Source organism: Cyprinus carpio, chromosome A14, assembly GCF_018340385.1.
Source record: "Cyprinus carpio isolate SPL01 chromosome A14, ASM1834038v1, whole genome shotgun sequence".
Classification (NCBI taxonomy): Eukaryota; Metazoa; Chordata; class Actinopteri; order Cypriniformes; family Cyprinidae; genus Cyprinus; species Cyprinus carpio.
Genome location: NC_056585.1, coordinates 20,679,649 through 20,694,381, shown reverse-complemented (window position 1 = coordinate 20,694,381; position 14,733 = coordinate 20,679,649). Strand labels below are relative to the sequence as shown.

At 36.0% G+C, this 14,733-nt stretch overlaps 1 pseudogene; it reads left to right on the top strand.

The window, feature by feature from the left end:
• Window positions 1-231: 231 nt before the first annotated feature.
• Window positions 232-13,224, top strand: LOC122147525 (annotated as a pseudogene).
• Window positions 13,225-14,733: the final 1,509 nt, after the last annotated feature.

The following is a 14,733-nucleotide window of genomic DNA, read 5'->3' as shown; positions in this document are numbered from 1 at the left end:
ATAGAAATTAGAAGCACACTTGAGTACTAGAATAAATTAGTAGGAAGTGAAAGATTCTTGACATTATTTTTTTTTTTTATTGTATCAATTTTTTTTTGTATAATCATCAGACTATTTCTGCTTTAGTTTCAGCAATTTAACTGCGATACATGTTCTATCTCTGCAATGTTGTCTATAGCAGACAAAAGACCACAGTGGAAAGATTCATTATATCAAAAGTGTGTCGTTACCATGGAAACTGAGGGTAAGGTAAGGACATGACAGGAAATGAATGTATTGTTGTAGCAAATGAAAACAATCTCTAATGCTTAACAAGGCTGATTTATTTTATTTTAATTTTTTTTTTTTCAAAAAGAAATATTGCAATTTTAAACAACAGCATGATCCTTCAGAAATCCATTTAATAGGCTGATTTGGTGCTCAATAAATATTTTCTATTATTTTCAGTGTTCAAAACTGCACTGTTGTGCTGCATGTAAATATTTTCTGGAAACCATGATTCATTTCTAGGAGTCTTTGATGATTAGAAATAACAGAACTTATGTGAAATAAAATCTTTCTTAACATTATAAATTTCCTATCTGTCATTTTTGCTTAATTTAATGCATCATTGTTGAAAGAAAGTATTAAATTAAAAATCTTACTGACCCTAAACATGAATGGTAGTGCATATATTTAATTTTATTCCTTAAGGTTAGAAAGTGCAAGGATGCAGTGGCCTGGGAGGCAGAAAAAGCACTCTCCATTGAGGAGGTGCAGGTTTCCCCTCCTAAAGCAGATGAAGTACGAATTAAAGTAGATCCATGACACTATATTTGTCATGTTAGGCTAGATATAAATGTAGACTTAAAATTAAAATACTTAAAAATAAGCCTGAGAGTAAGGCCTGAGAATAACCACATATTTCTTGAATATTTCTTTCACATATTTCTTCTCCATTATTTAAAATTACCGATGGCACCAGTAGGATCACCTGCAAGAATCAGCAGATTTACCAGTTTATTGGTATCAGCACCTTCTCTGAATACACTGTTGTGCCAGAGGACAATGCACCAAGATTCACCCAGATGCTCCATTGGACAGAGTCTGTTTGCTGGTCTGTGGAGTGTCTACAGGATATGGGTCAGCAGTGAACACAGGCAAAGTGTGTGTGATGTCTGATGTGCACTGGAATATAAAAGCAATACGTAAAATAAAAATAACACCACACCAGCATGTAGCATGTGTTATATATTTTTTTGCCATTGTCTCCCAAAGGTAGAATCTGGCTCTAAATGTGCGGTGTTTGAAATGGGAGCTGTTGGACTGGCTGATGTAAGGCTGCTGGTGCTTCCAGGATCATCGCAGTTAACATCAACCCAGACAAGTTTGAGATTTCCAAGACTTTTGGAGCAACTGAGTTTGTGAACCCTAAAGACCACAGTAAACCCATTCAGGAGGTGCTGAGAGAGCTGACTCATGGTGGCGTTGACTTCTCTATTGAGTGTGTGGGGAATGTGGGAGTAATGGTAAGTTAGTGAGGAAAAGCAAATGTCTTGAATCTTGTATCTAGCAATACTTTAGGGTCAGAGAAGTCTATTTCAAATTGAGAAAGCCAGTAAAGTTACCACATAGTAACAGAGAAACATTACTGATCCGGATTCATATGTAAATGAATGAACTGATATAATGACCAGTCAGAGCAATCTTACAATCAGAGGGCCGCTGTGAAAGCATGTATTCCTGCAGGGGGACTCTGTCTTACGCTGAGGATATTCTGCTAGGAAAATCTCTGAAATGCTCCTATTTTGGCGGTAAAGCTTACCTGATACATTTAAATACATATATATCTTATGATGGCATTGTAATGTATATGTTGCAGCTGCAGTACCAGGTTGTTGTGATATGGAGAATTACATCTAATCATTTTACAGTCCTCTCTAATTATACTGTTCATTAGTGGAAAACACCTGCAAATAATTAATATTTAACTTCTCTGTTCTTCCAATCTGATTGACAGGTTGTGCCTAAGTTGGTTCAGGATTATATGAGTGGGAAGCTTCTGCTGGATGAGTTTGTGACACACAGACTGACTCTAGATCAGGTTAACCAGGCCTTCGATCTTATGATTACTGAAAAATGGTCAGTTCTATTAATCTACTAATGATCTTGTATTCCGCCAAGAACACAACAAAGCATTGCTATCATTGTATCCCTGACATTTTTCAGTATTTCAGTATTGAAATTTGGTATGGTCATGAACCCACACATTAGTCAAGAGAAGAAATTCTTTGTTATGGTGTCTAATAATTATTTGAAACAATATAAAAAAAGTGAATATATGTAACAGTAATTTTTATACACATTGTCATCAGTCATCAGTTCAATGTTATAAAGAAAAAATGGGATTTTGGGGGAATATACATGCGCACACACACACACACACACACACACACACACACACACACACACACACACACACACACACACACACACACACACACATACATAATCCTAAGGTTGTGAGTTTGAGTCTCGAGCTGTCAGGAATTGTAGGTGGGGGGAGTGAATGTACAGCGCTCTCTCCACCTTCAATACCACGACTGAGGTGCCCTTGAGCAAGGCACCATACACCCAATTGCTCCCCGGTCACCGCAGCATAAATGGCTGCCCACTGTTTCGGGTGTGTGTTCACGGTGTGTGTGTGTTCACTGCTGTGTGTGTGTTCACTGCTGTGTGTGTGCACTTTGGATGGGTTAAATGCAGAGCACAAATTCTGAGTATGGGTCACCATACTTGGCTGTATGTCACGTCACTTTCACTTTCATATACATATATATGTATACACACGCACACACACACACACACACACACACACACACACACCCGCACGCACATGCACACGCACACACACACACACACACACACACACACACACACACACACACACACACACACACACACACACACACACACACACACAGTACACTTAACCTCCTTCTCTCTCTTTTTCAATATTTATACAGTGATCAAGATGTGAAATGAAGGTAGCATTCTGTCTTCCTCAAACAAAAGTGTTTATATTCTGTTCTCACATTACTTACAGTACATCATATACTGTACACATTAAAAATCCTGTTACTTCACAGCAGTTTCTATTCAGTATGGTTTCATATGTACTGTACAACAAAGTTTTATTTTTGATATGCTTCTTTATTCTTAAGGAATATTTATTGAGGCACAATGTATCTGTTTCATACAATAAAGCTTAATCTGATTTGGTTGTATCTTCTCTCTTTAACCAGTAGATGGCAAGCTTGTACTGCAAAACCTTATTCACTTCCTTTGTGTACTGTCTACATTGAGACTCTGGAGTTTCTTCAGTCTAACCTTTATTATTTCATATCACCGAGTCATGGATCAATATGTGCTAAGTGTTCTTGTGTTTTTGTTACACATCGTTACAGAGCAGCCACCAGCACTCCAGTCTCTTAACTACCATATACCATTACTGCCCTGTGAAACCACTATCCACCAGTTTCCATCTACAGTAATATTATCATCTGAGCCTTCATTTTCTTCTAGTGGATCATGAGAAGTCTCTAGACAAATTTTTGTCATAGGGAGGTGGATGGGTGCATGCCAGTGCCACTTGGGGTTACATGCAGCTGATCGCGGCTTGCATTTTGACCTTGGTAATATTATATATTGATTTAATATAGCATGCTCTTGAGGGTTAGAATAGCAGTTGTGGCCTGTCAGAGCCAGAGACAAAAGGCTGGCTGGAGAATGCCTCTCCATGATGAACTGGGATGGCTGTCCAGGAATTTGCTTTATTGTAGTTCCATTCAGATCAAATGAATACTCTTGGCAGATCCCCCTCCCCCTTTTCCATCTTTAAAAGTCTCCCTCAGGTTTACCCCACCCCTGCCATACTGAGCAATCAATCAGAGATTCAAAGCTGTGAGTTTTCGTTGCTCTTTCCATTGAAACTGAGAAAGACTGCTGAAAAATGGACACATCAAAAGATAAAAGACAAGTAGCAACAGGTGGATGTTCACTGAGCTCATTTGTGGATGCAGGCAATTTTGTAGAGTACAAATGTACCACTAGGTAATATATGTATGTAGAAAGATCTTGCTCTTTTTCTCATTCATTAAATTTAAAGCATTTCTCAAAATTAAATAAAATACACAAAGGTTTATAATTAGTTAAGTGGGCAATTCAGATTTTCTTTTCAGTTATTTGGAAGTAGAGGCACTAAAAGTAACAAACCTACATTTCTTTTATAAGTAGTGGGTAGCGTCATGTAATTCTGCAAAGTTAAATTTATCTTGACATCTTGATATTTCAGCAATAACGACATTGGTTGTTTATTAGAACAAGTGATGTCCGATTCTACAAGAATTAATCTTTTGAATCAGTTTGTTTAAATGAATAGGTCAAAATGAAGTATCTTTCAAAACCTTGAATCAGATGAACCAATTGCTTCCCAAAATGTCTAATTTTTTCAAACACTTAAAATTGTGCACCCTGAGGACATCTGTTGGTTGATGCAAAAATATGTTTGATGACATGTTCTACAAAACATTGCAGGCCTTGTCATACATTGCAGGTATAGACTTAAATCAGGGTATTGCCATACTTTATTTTTTGACAGGAATGTCAGCGAGGCTGTGGGGGATAGAAGCACACTGCATTTAATGGACTGTACTGTTGTTTAATAACATACTGATAGTTCACCTGATAAAACTTATTTTCATTTGAGAGAGAGAGAGAGAGAGAGAGAGGTAAAAAAACAAAAACTCTTTAAAACATTTCTAAAAGTTTAAAGTTTAAAATTGTATGATCTAGGACTGTTATACAGTGCATGCCATTGTAACACACTGTAGTCTACAAAGTGTATCTAAAATATTACTAAATGCCATTTATTGAAGAACAAGTTTACAGTATGACTTTTATAAACAAAATGTGAAGAAAAATCTATTTAACCTAAATCAATTTTTAATCGGTTTTAATCATGTGGTGCGATTATATAGCCTATTTTGTCAAAGTAAATAAATGTTATTTTGTTTATATTTCATATAAATTTTATATACTCAAAAAGGATCCCATGCCATTTTAAAAAAGTCACATGACTATCATAAGGATGTGACCTTTGATTAGGCTGTTCTGTGTGTTTTTCATCAACGTGATTGACACATAAATAGAAGAGTCAAATAAAGCAATGAAGTATCAGATTCTAATGAAGAATAACGATTTGTCCTGTGTGCTTACCATGACATATATGAGACATATTCCACTCACATGAGCTTGGTCCAGGCAAATATCAGGCATTTACCCTGCCAAATGTGTAGTCAGCGCCGTGCATCATTCCAATAGACATGATAGGAAAATTGACAAACAACGGAAATGCCAGCATAGGTAAATATTGCTGCGCAAATATAGCCTGGAAGAGAAAAAATGTCAAAGGGGCTGAGTTGCCTTCCTCAATATTTAGATGGGGATCAAAAGATTTCTCCCTTAATTATTATATTTAATGTGTGTGAGGGTGTTCAAATGTGTGTGCGGGTGCACCTGTGTGTCTGAATGTGTGACACTGCAAGGTGGCGGTGCAGTAGTTCCTAGTGCCAAATAACTTTGGTCACAAAGCAGATCTTCCAGTGGTTATTAAAATTATTAAGTTCTTGTATAGCCAATATATTATTTCTATAATTTCAACTGATAGCCTTGAGGATGAAGAACCTTCCTTGACAAAATTGTGTCAGCAGTGTACAGCAGTCTGTACAGAAAACTCTTCCATTTTAACCAAACTGTCATGGGTAGTTAGACACATTTCTACCCAGGTGGCCTAGGTGCTGAAAAATATTTGACAAACTGGTCAGACCATGTAAGATCTGGGCCATAATCTAAAAAAAGTGTGAGTGTGAATGACATTACGCAAATTGAGGGACAATTCACATGATTAATTTGATCTGAATGTAGAAAAATGCATTTGTAATGTCTTTGAAATGTAGATGTATTTATGTCAGTTTACTTAGTTATTGCAGTGATTTATGTGCACAGGTAAATCAAGATTTGTCAATACAGACTTTGCCAGTTGGTATTCCTCTCATGTGGAAACTGAACAAATAAAATGTCATTGTGTGTATGAACAACTGAGTCAAGATTCATTATATATATGACTGTCTTGTCTAATGTCTAATGTTCGTTTGAAGTTGTTTCTGTGGTGCTGAGGCAAACAATTCCGTTTTAGTTGTCTGTATTCTTTGGCATTACTTTGCTTTGAGAGGTGTGCTTCTTTTAGGTCTCCAATTTAGAGCTCAAAGAGTTTGGCGGAGAACATGAACAAACACAACCTCTGGATTGTCTTAATTGATGGTACACTCAAGCTTCAGTGGAAATGATAACGTTGAAACAAGTACCTGAGACAGAGAGACAGACAGCACACATACAAAGAGAGAGAGAGAGAGTTCAGAGAAAAAGACAGTGGCCTAGTTCAGAATGAACACAAAGCCCAAACTGCCATGGAAGAATGCGTCCCTAAGTCGGGGAAAGACCACCCTGGTAGAGGCCCTGTTTTAGCAGTAAATCTGGGCCATTAGTGTTAATGCCAGCCAATGCCTCAGACATCCCCAGCCTAAAGCTCAACACAGCAAACCCAGATCCAGTGACACAGTCCTGGCTGCTCTAGCAAGGGAAACCCCTTATCAAATGTGCCTGGAAGGGTTAGGAGAGGGCAGCAATACTGAAGTTGCACACCTGCACTGCAGCGGATCTCCTCGTCTGAAGCTGGTTGACATTGGATTAGCATAGCCTGTTGGGAATTTTAAAGGAAGTAAATTATAATTATTTGGCTAGTGAAATGACTGCGTACATATCTACTTCATTAAGTAAAATGATCCTTTCATTCCAGTAGGATTATAGTTTATATGAAAAAAGCAGTGTTGGGGAAGCTATTTAGACACTATAATGGTAAACCTTTACAATAAGCTTAAATTTGTTAATTTAAGCTTATTAGAATGATTTCTGAAGACAGCTGAAAACTATTTTGAAAACAGTTGTCAGCCTTCTAAAAATACTGTTATAAAAACTCTCCAGTTTTACCAAGTTACTCCCCAACACTGTAGAAAAAAAAAAAAAGATTTGAGACAATGCTAAGGTTTGTTTGTTATGACGGATTGCTAATTCTCATGTACAAGGTTTGAGGTCATGTTGTGTAATAGCAGTGAAGTGACACAAAAAACACCCACACACACCACCAAAATGGATGGTTAGCATGTGTCTGAGGAGCAATTACGCAATTGCAGTGTTAAGAAACACTGTCAGTCTTGTAAATGGGAGGACGGGCCTCAGCACCCATGATTCTCTTCATGTTTTGACTGCAATGACACAAACTCTTGCCTAACAAAATGTACATATTTAAATAAATATGTTTGTTGCATCATACCCAGACGTGTTACACAAAAAGACATGGGTGTGGAGGCATAAATAAAACAGAAATTAGCAACACCACTCTCTGTCTACCTCCCACACAACAGAGATACAGACGGCACAAGAGACATTTAGAATATGTGCTGTCTGTTACTTTCAGCTAAGCCTGGCCTTAGGTTCAATAGCTCACTGGCTTAAATCTTACACCATATGCTGCTTTGAGATTTCCAATAGATTTGTCATTTTATCTGTTGATCTACACATCCACGGTATGAAGATCCACCCCCCCCCCCCCAACCCATTTCATTGTAGTATACAGCAGCAGAGGTGACATAAGATAATGGTTTTTAATGGAAGGTCAACTCATGTTTGAATGAAGGTGCACATTGTTACTTTGGCTAAACCCTAAGAAGAGCATTTATTGAATATGAACATTTGCTTATGGGGGAAGAATGTGTGTGTTTGAGTCTCATACTGGAAGTGCCTTCAGAGGCTTTATCTATTTAGCAAATATCGAACGTTTCCCCCCCTCAGGTGGTCGGAAACCTTTCCCGTGCGTGCTTGCTTACACTTTAAAATCCCTAGGAGCAAATTTAAGCAGCAGCAGATTTGCTTAATATCAACTCTGCCACAAAACACACACCCGTGAAATGTCACCATGGTCCCCAGGTACAAAGTCAAAATATAAAAACGTCAAACAAGCAGGGTGCGAGGCATGTTTAAGTTCAGAAAGTGGGCCTACAAGTCCCCTCGGCTGATTATCAGCGCACACAGAGCTTATCTCACGAGGGGACTAATAACTACGAAAGGACGACATAAAAGAAGAAACAAACAACCTCCTGTTTTAATTGACAATATTTGAGGTTAAGGTAATTGGGGTGGACCTAGTGTGCACAGCATCAGTAATGAGACACTAAAGGGAGACCTCCTCCAATGGCTGCTAATAAAGAAGCCATAGATAATCTTTTAAACAAACATTCATACTCAACTAACAAGGCTACTTGCTGTCACATCATACATTATGTATATTTTTCCACATCACTTTTGACTTTCGGTGTGCTCTTGAGTTGGGTTCATATCCAAACACATCTCTTTCTCTTCCTTTCTTGGATAACTTTAATTAGCAGGGGTCTCAGATAGCGCCTCTCACAAGGGGAGATGGGCTAAATTCTGAAAACAAACAGAGCCACACTGGCTTCCCGTTCTGTGTCTTTTCATCTCCTCCTGGCTGGCCTGGGCAGCCAGTGGCACAGAGCAGCAGAAGGGGGCCACACATGGTGTAAGTAAACACTCATAATTGCATTAGATCCCCCCTTGTGAATATGTAATGCCTCCTCAATACCAGAGTGCTAGGGGACAGATCCTTCACTGTTTTCCTAGTACAAAGACCTTCTTCTTGCATGAGAACTTTGCCACGCAAATTTGCAAAGAAAATCAGAAATTTAAATGGCCAATTCAGATGGGGTGTGGATTATTTTAGCTTTCACTTAAAAAGGTGTTTAAAGGGATAGTTCACCTAAAAATTACAATTATGTCATCATTTACTCACCCTAATTTTGTTCCAAACCTGTATGACTTTTACAAAACACAAAAGATATATATATAAGGTAAGAATTTTTATTTGGGGGTGAACTATCCCTTTAAGGCTACATTTTACCATTACCGTTACTTTACATTACCGTTCAAAAGTTTAGGGTTAAGAAATATTTTCAAACTGTTTTTGAAAGACAACTCTGCATTTATCTGACCAAAAACACCATAATATTTTGAAATATTATTACAATAAATAAAAATAAAAAATGTTTTCTATTTTAATATATTTTAAAATGTAATTTATTCCTGTGATGCAAAGCTGAATTTTCAGTGTCACATGATCCTTCAGATATCATTTAATTGAAATATAAATCTTCTTTTTTTTAAAGAATGTCACTTTTGATCAGTTTAATGCATCATGGCTGAATAAAAGTATTAAATAAAATAAAAATCATTAACAACTTCAATAATTAAAATTTGAATACAATTTATTTCATATTAAAAAAAATACAAATGAGAAATAATTAGGCTAATATTTGAATAAAATTTAATAAAAATAAATAAAAATAAATAAAAATACATTGTACTGACCCCAAACTTTTGAACGGTAGAGTATATGAAAGGAAGCATTTTTATTTATTGATTTATTTTATTTTTTTAAAAAGGAAACTAATCTTTATAATTCAAATTTACAATGAATCAGACCTAAAATATACAAAATGTAGGCTCTATGCAAAGGCGTAGATGCAGTTTTGTGAGTAAGATCTGAGAAACACTAAGTCAACACCAATCCAATGCGGAGAGGCCTCATCACAACAGAACACTGATGAGGGTATGAAAAGCATGGGCTGTATTGTTTGTGCAAGGGTGGTTTAATTTGTGAGATGCTTAGGTTTGTGTCAGAAAAGATAAACATGCCCCATATCCTCTGTGATAGGAGCTTTATTGGGTACTCTGGAGCTCAGAGTGGAAAGCCGAGCTTATGTATGTGCCTTTAGGAAAAGCTCAAAACCAGCATGCATGACACTAAAAACATGAATTTCCATTGATTTGGAGACCCCTACGTCTTTTAAGGTCTTTGTTCAAACTGATAAGAAGTGTTATCAACATAAGCTAGATTCAGGTATTTTCAAAACAAAGTTGATTCTCTAGTAACAAGCTAGTTTTTTAATGAATAGCTGTTTAGTGTGACCAAATATTACCATGAAATTTAAAATTCATAGTATCATGATCAATCAGTGAATACAATGCTTTGAGGTGCCTTTCTCTTGCTGGAGCCGTGTGATTGAGTGCCCCACCCATCCTGTGTGGAGCTCAGGAGGATTTGTGTTTTAATCCAGCCATGTTGGCCTTCAGGGTAACTCCCACCCAGCATTGCCCGCACATCTGCCCCAACAGGCTCAGAGCTCACCTGGCGAGACCCAGCCTCAAACACATGGAAGAGGCCTTATGTCAATCACAAAGATCTGGGACGAGGTCAGAGTTGCATATCTGGGAAGATGGTTTTCACAAGTTGATGTGTGGTTATGATTGCTGTGAATGTTTACCTTGAGGCCTGTTGAGTCGGCAGAGGCTGAAACCTGTGCCAAACTGTTCCTCTGTGTTGGTTAGAAACTGTACATCCGTTACTGTGGCAACACTGAAGAACTACAGCCTCGTTGGAACATAGCATTAAGTTGACTGCGTGTGGGCAGCCAGTGGCTTGGCTCACAGCCTTAAAGCCACCCACAGAGAGGTCTGCTTAATTGCTGTTGCACTGGGTGTTAATTATCTGAGTCACTGGTAAAAAAAAAAAAAAAAAAAAACCTCTAACAGAGATGTTTAAAATATTGCAACTGATTACTAGGATTATCCTTTGAATAAGAATGAGGGGAGAAAAAAGCCTGATACTTTTTTTTAAGACATTAATATTATTATTCAGTAAGGACACATTAAACTGATCAAAGTGATAAAGTGAAGACATTTATGATGTTATATTTAATATAAATTCTGTTTTTTGAACTTTCTATTAATCAAAGATTCTTGAAAAAAAAAAAAAAATTACAAATATCATTATTTCCACAAAAATAAATTTACAGATCTTAAAATATAATAAAAAAAAAAAAAAATTTATCTTAAACAAAAAAACAAAATAAATTATAACTATATTTGAAGGATCATGTGACACTGAAGTAATGATGTTGAAAATTCAGCTCTGCCATCACAGGAATAAATTATATTTTAAAACAGAAAAAAAAAAAAAAAAAAAAAAAAAAAATATATATATATATATATATATATATATATATATATTAATACAAGTATTACTGTTTTTATTGTATTTTTGATCAGTATTTTTTACATTATTATTAATATAATTATTTTATAAATACAGCTTTGAAAAGCATAAGAGGCTTCATATCACATATCACAATATGCAATAATATAATGCATAATTTTAAGTTCAAATCTTACATGCCTTATAGCATCTTCGCACACAATATAAAAAAAATGAATATTTTGCCATTTAGCTTTTCATTAATTCCAACTAATTCCATATTTTTGAAATGTTTATATATATATTCTGTTCTGCCTCTTTGAACTTCTGTTATTCTTTCTTACATATCATAGTACTATCTGCACTTAAAATGCAGATAGACTTAAACCTTCACACTCAATGGTTTTCAGTATACTTTTTCAATCTTATTTACACTTGAATGCAGTAAAGTTTTCTGCGTATATATATTCCTCATTCAAAACTACAGGTGGAATATAATTAACTGATATATTCCGTACACATGATCTACAAGTTAAAGATCTTAAAACCATCCTAAATGAAACACATTTCCTTTTGTCTAGTATATGATAGGTGTTCATCCATTTCTTTACACCACAAGGAGGAGCTAATGTGCAGAAAATCAAAAAAGCAGCCTTTAGAAAGGCCAGTCCCATAGAATAATGATGAAAATGCTGCCTGTGGGATTGAAAGGAAGAAAAACGAAAGAAAACCAATAAGAGAATGCTGCACTTGAAAATATATGTTACACTATAGTGGTGGACATATACAAAAAGTGAGTGCATTTGAGCACTGTGAAGGATTCAATTTTTCAGAGCTTAGTCCCTCGGAAATCACAGATGGAAAAAAAAAAAAAAAAAAAAATATATATATATATATATATATATATATATATATATATATATATATATATATATATATATATATATATATATATATTTTTTTTTTTTTTTTTTTTTTTTTCTTATGGGCATATGTGTGCGCATGTGTGAAAACTGAAATATGGTGTGTCATTATTTTACTCTGATTCAGTTCCAACTTTTGACAGTATAATGATGTCAGCCAAACTACACAGATGGAGTGTAGCACACAAACAATGGGGAAAGTAAATGTCAAACTCTAAAGAGTGAGAAATCAGACTGCTTGACTTTTACAGTAATCTCACAACTGCCTGTTCTCCCCGTCTGCATGTATAACCCGAGTGCAGTGTTCGGCGGAGGAGTGTCAAAGAGGTCATTTATCATGTTTGAGCAGTCCAGTATTAATGCTTTGAAATTCTGCCACAGCACAGTGAGTTACACGCTCTGTGAATTATATCTTCATGCTAGAAGTAAAGATATGCTTAAAAATCTTCATCCTGGAAAAAATATTATAAACTTTTATGACACCCAGGCGTGGGTTCAATGAAACCACGATAAATCTCCCATCATTCTGAACCAAAAAACAGCACCATGCCTTCACCAGATGACTCCATCAGGGTTATGTGTGCGTACAGACGAATCCCTGGGTAATAAACACAAGGCCTAAAAGCTAGAAATCTGAGGTTTCTTTTCTTTCCTTTTCTGTTTTAGATTTTGTATTTCCTTTTTTTCACCTGTAGAGGAAGTAAAGGACCAAAGATTCACTTTCAGGCCAGAAAAGTCCTTTGTTGCTGGAATCAATAAGCACACTATGAGTAAAATATAGTTTCAAAGGACTGCAGCTGTAAATAATCACACTGAATTTACTGACTGGTTTCTAATAAAATCTCTGGATGATTAAAACTGTGATTTAAAGCATGACAGACTGACAATTTAATCAAAATGCAGTTAAGGTTTCTTAAATCCGATGTCTAGCCAGTCAAAATTTATGAAATACTGCAGACAACATTAGATTGTTGACAGACTATGTCCTGTTTAGCCAACAAAAGTAATAAAGTGTCCTTTAATCTGTGCTACTCCTGCTTCTCTCAGTCGATAATGGAAGGCTGGCGGATTGACTTCAGCATGAAAAATGCTAAGTAAAGAGACAAGTCTCAGGTTTATGTGGTGAACCAATTAATTAGGAAGAGGAGATGTATGAATCAAAGAAGGGAGGAGTCTTGTATCTTTCTTGACCATTCTAGGTTAACAATGAGAGGTTATTTTAAAGACCATGAAGAAGTCAGATTGTGACGTCGGAGGAAAATGACCTTTCTGTCACACACTCTTGGCCTCCCCCCATGCTTTAGCATGCCACAAAGGCTAACAAATCTTCCTTTGATGCTGGGTGAGTAAGGACACATGCCGCAGATGTTTGAACACAGGGAATGTTGATGCATATTATAACTGACATGCGATACGAAACATGCATACTGATGCATAGGATCATATCCAACAATGCAATGTGACTTGGGACTCCTCATGTTGTCAGTTTGTTAACGTGATGGCCCTTTAGATGTGCACTCAGAACATCGCCTCATTGAAGAAAAACCAAGGGCTTTAGCTCCGGTAACAGTTCCCCTATGTCAGATTACAATGCTCTGAGTCCAGATCCAAGGTTTATCATTTGCAAATAACTGTGAAATTGCTTGGCACAAAGTCCTTTCACTCAATAAGCTTTAAATAAGATGTCAAGTGCGGCTTCGGTTGGTGGCTAGCTAGCTGGTTGGCAGGGCCAGCTGAATTTGAACAGGGATTCCACCGAGGTCTGCTGGCTGGAGACTCTAAACACTCAAAATGGATTAGCCTGGACCCTCGGACCCACTAATGTATTCTGGCCACGAACCTTTTCAACTCCTCTGCCTCACAATGGATATAAGACGGTGGAGCAGTTATATCGGTTTGGTGGAATCTGAACAATATTTTCATTGGCATTTTAAAAAAGCACAGCTTTGTTTTGGTGTTCATACCTGTTTAGGGCTAGCTGGGAGCTGTGCTTCTGCCAGTGGAATCTCAACAGGCTGTTTTCCAAGAAAACCAAAAGTCCAAATAACAGTTACATAACCACATGTCTAGTATTTACAGGAAATGTTTAGAGCTGTTACATTTCATTCATAAATTTAAAACCCCAAATAAATCATCATAATATAATATTAAGTCAGTCACATTTTAGAATGAGACATTTTTAATTTCACCTTTTTATTTTTTTATTTAACAATATATATTTTACAAATGTTTTTAATATTTATAATAATTTATAGTGATTTATTTGTCATGTTAATTTAGCTATTTTACACATTTAACAATACATGCACATTTTTATATTATCAAAATTTGGAAATATTAACATTTATGAGAAATATAAAACTGATTAAATATCAATTTATATGTTATTTATAAAGTTCTGAGTGGAAGGATTTTGAGAATATAATGAGATCACAGGGTAGCAAAGCAAACTATTATCAAATGCACTGAATCACCTTAAATTTTTATTATTTATTTATTTATTTTGCAAAAATGTTAATATTTTACATAATTTGAAAAGCCGATCATGAAATTCCACTGAAATGTAGCTACATTCACTCATTCATATTCAGTTTCTCTCTCACACAC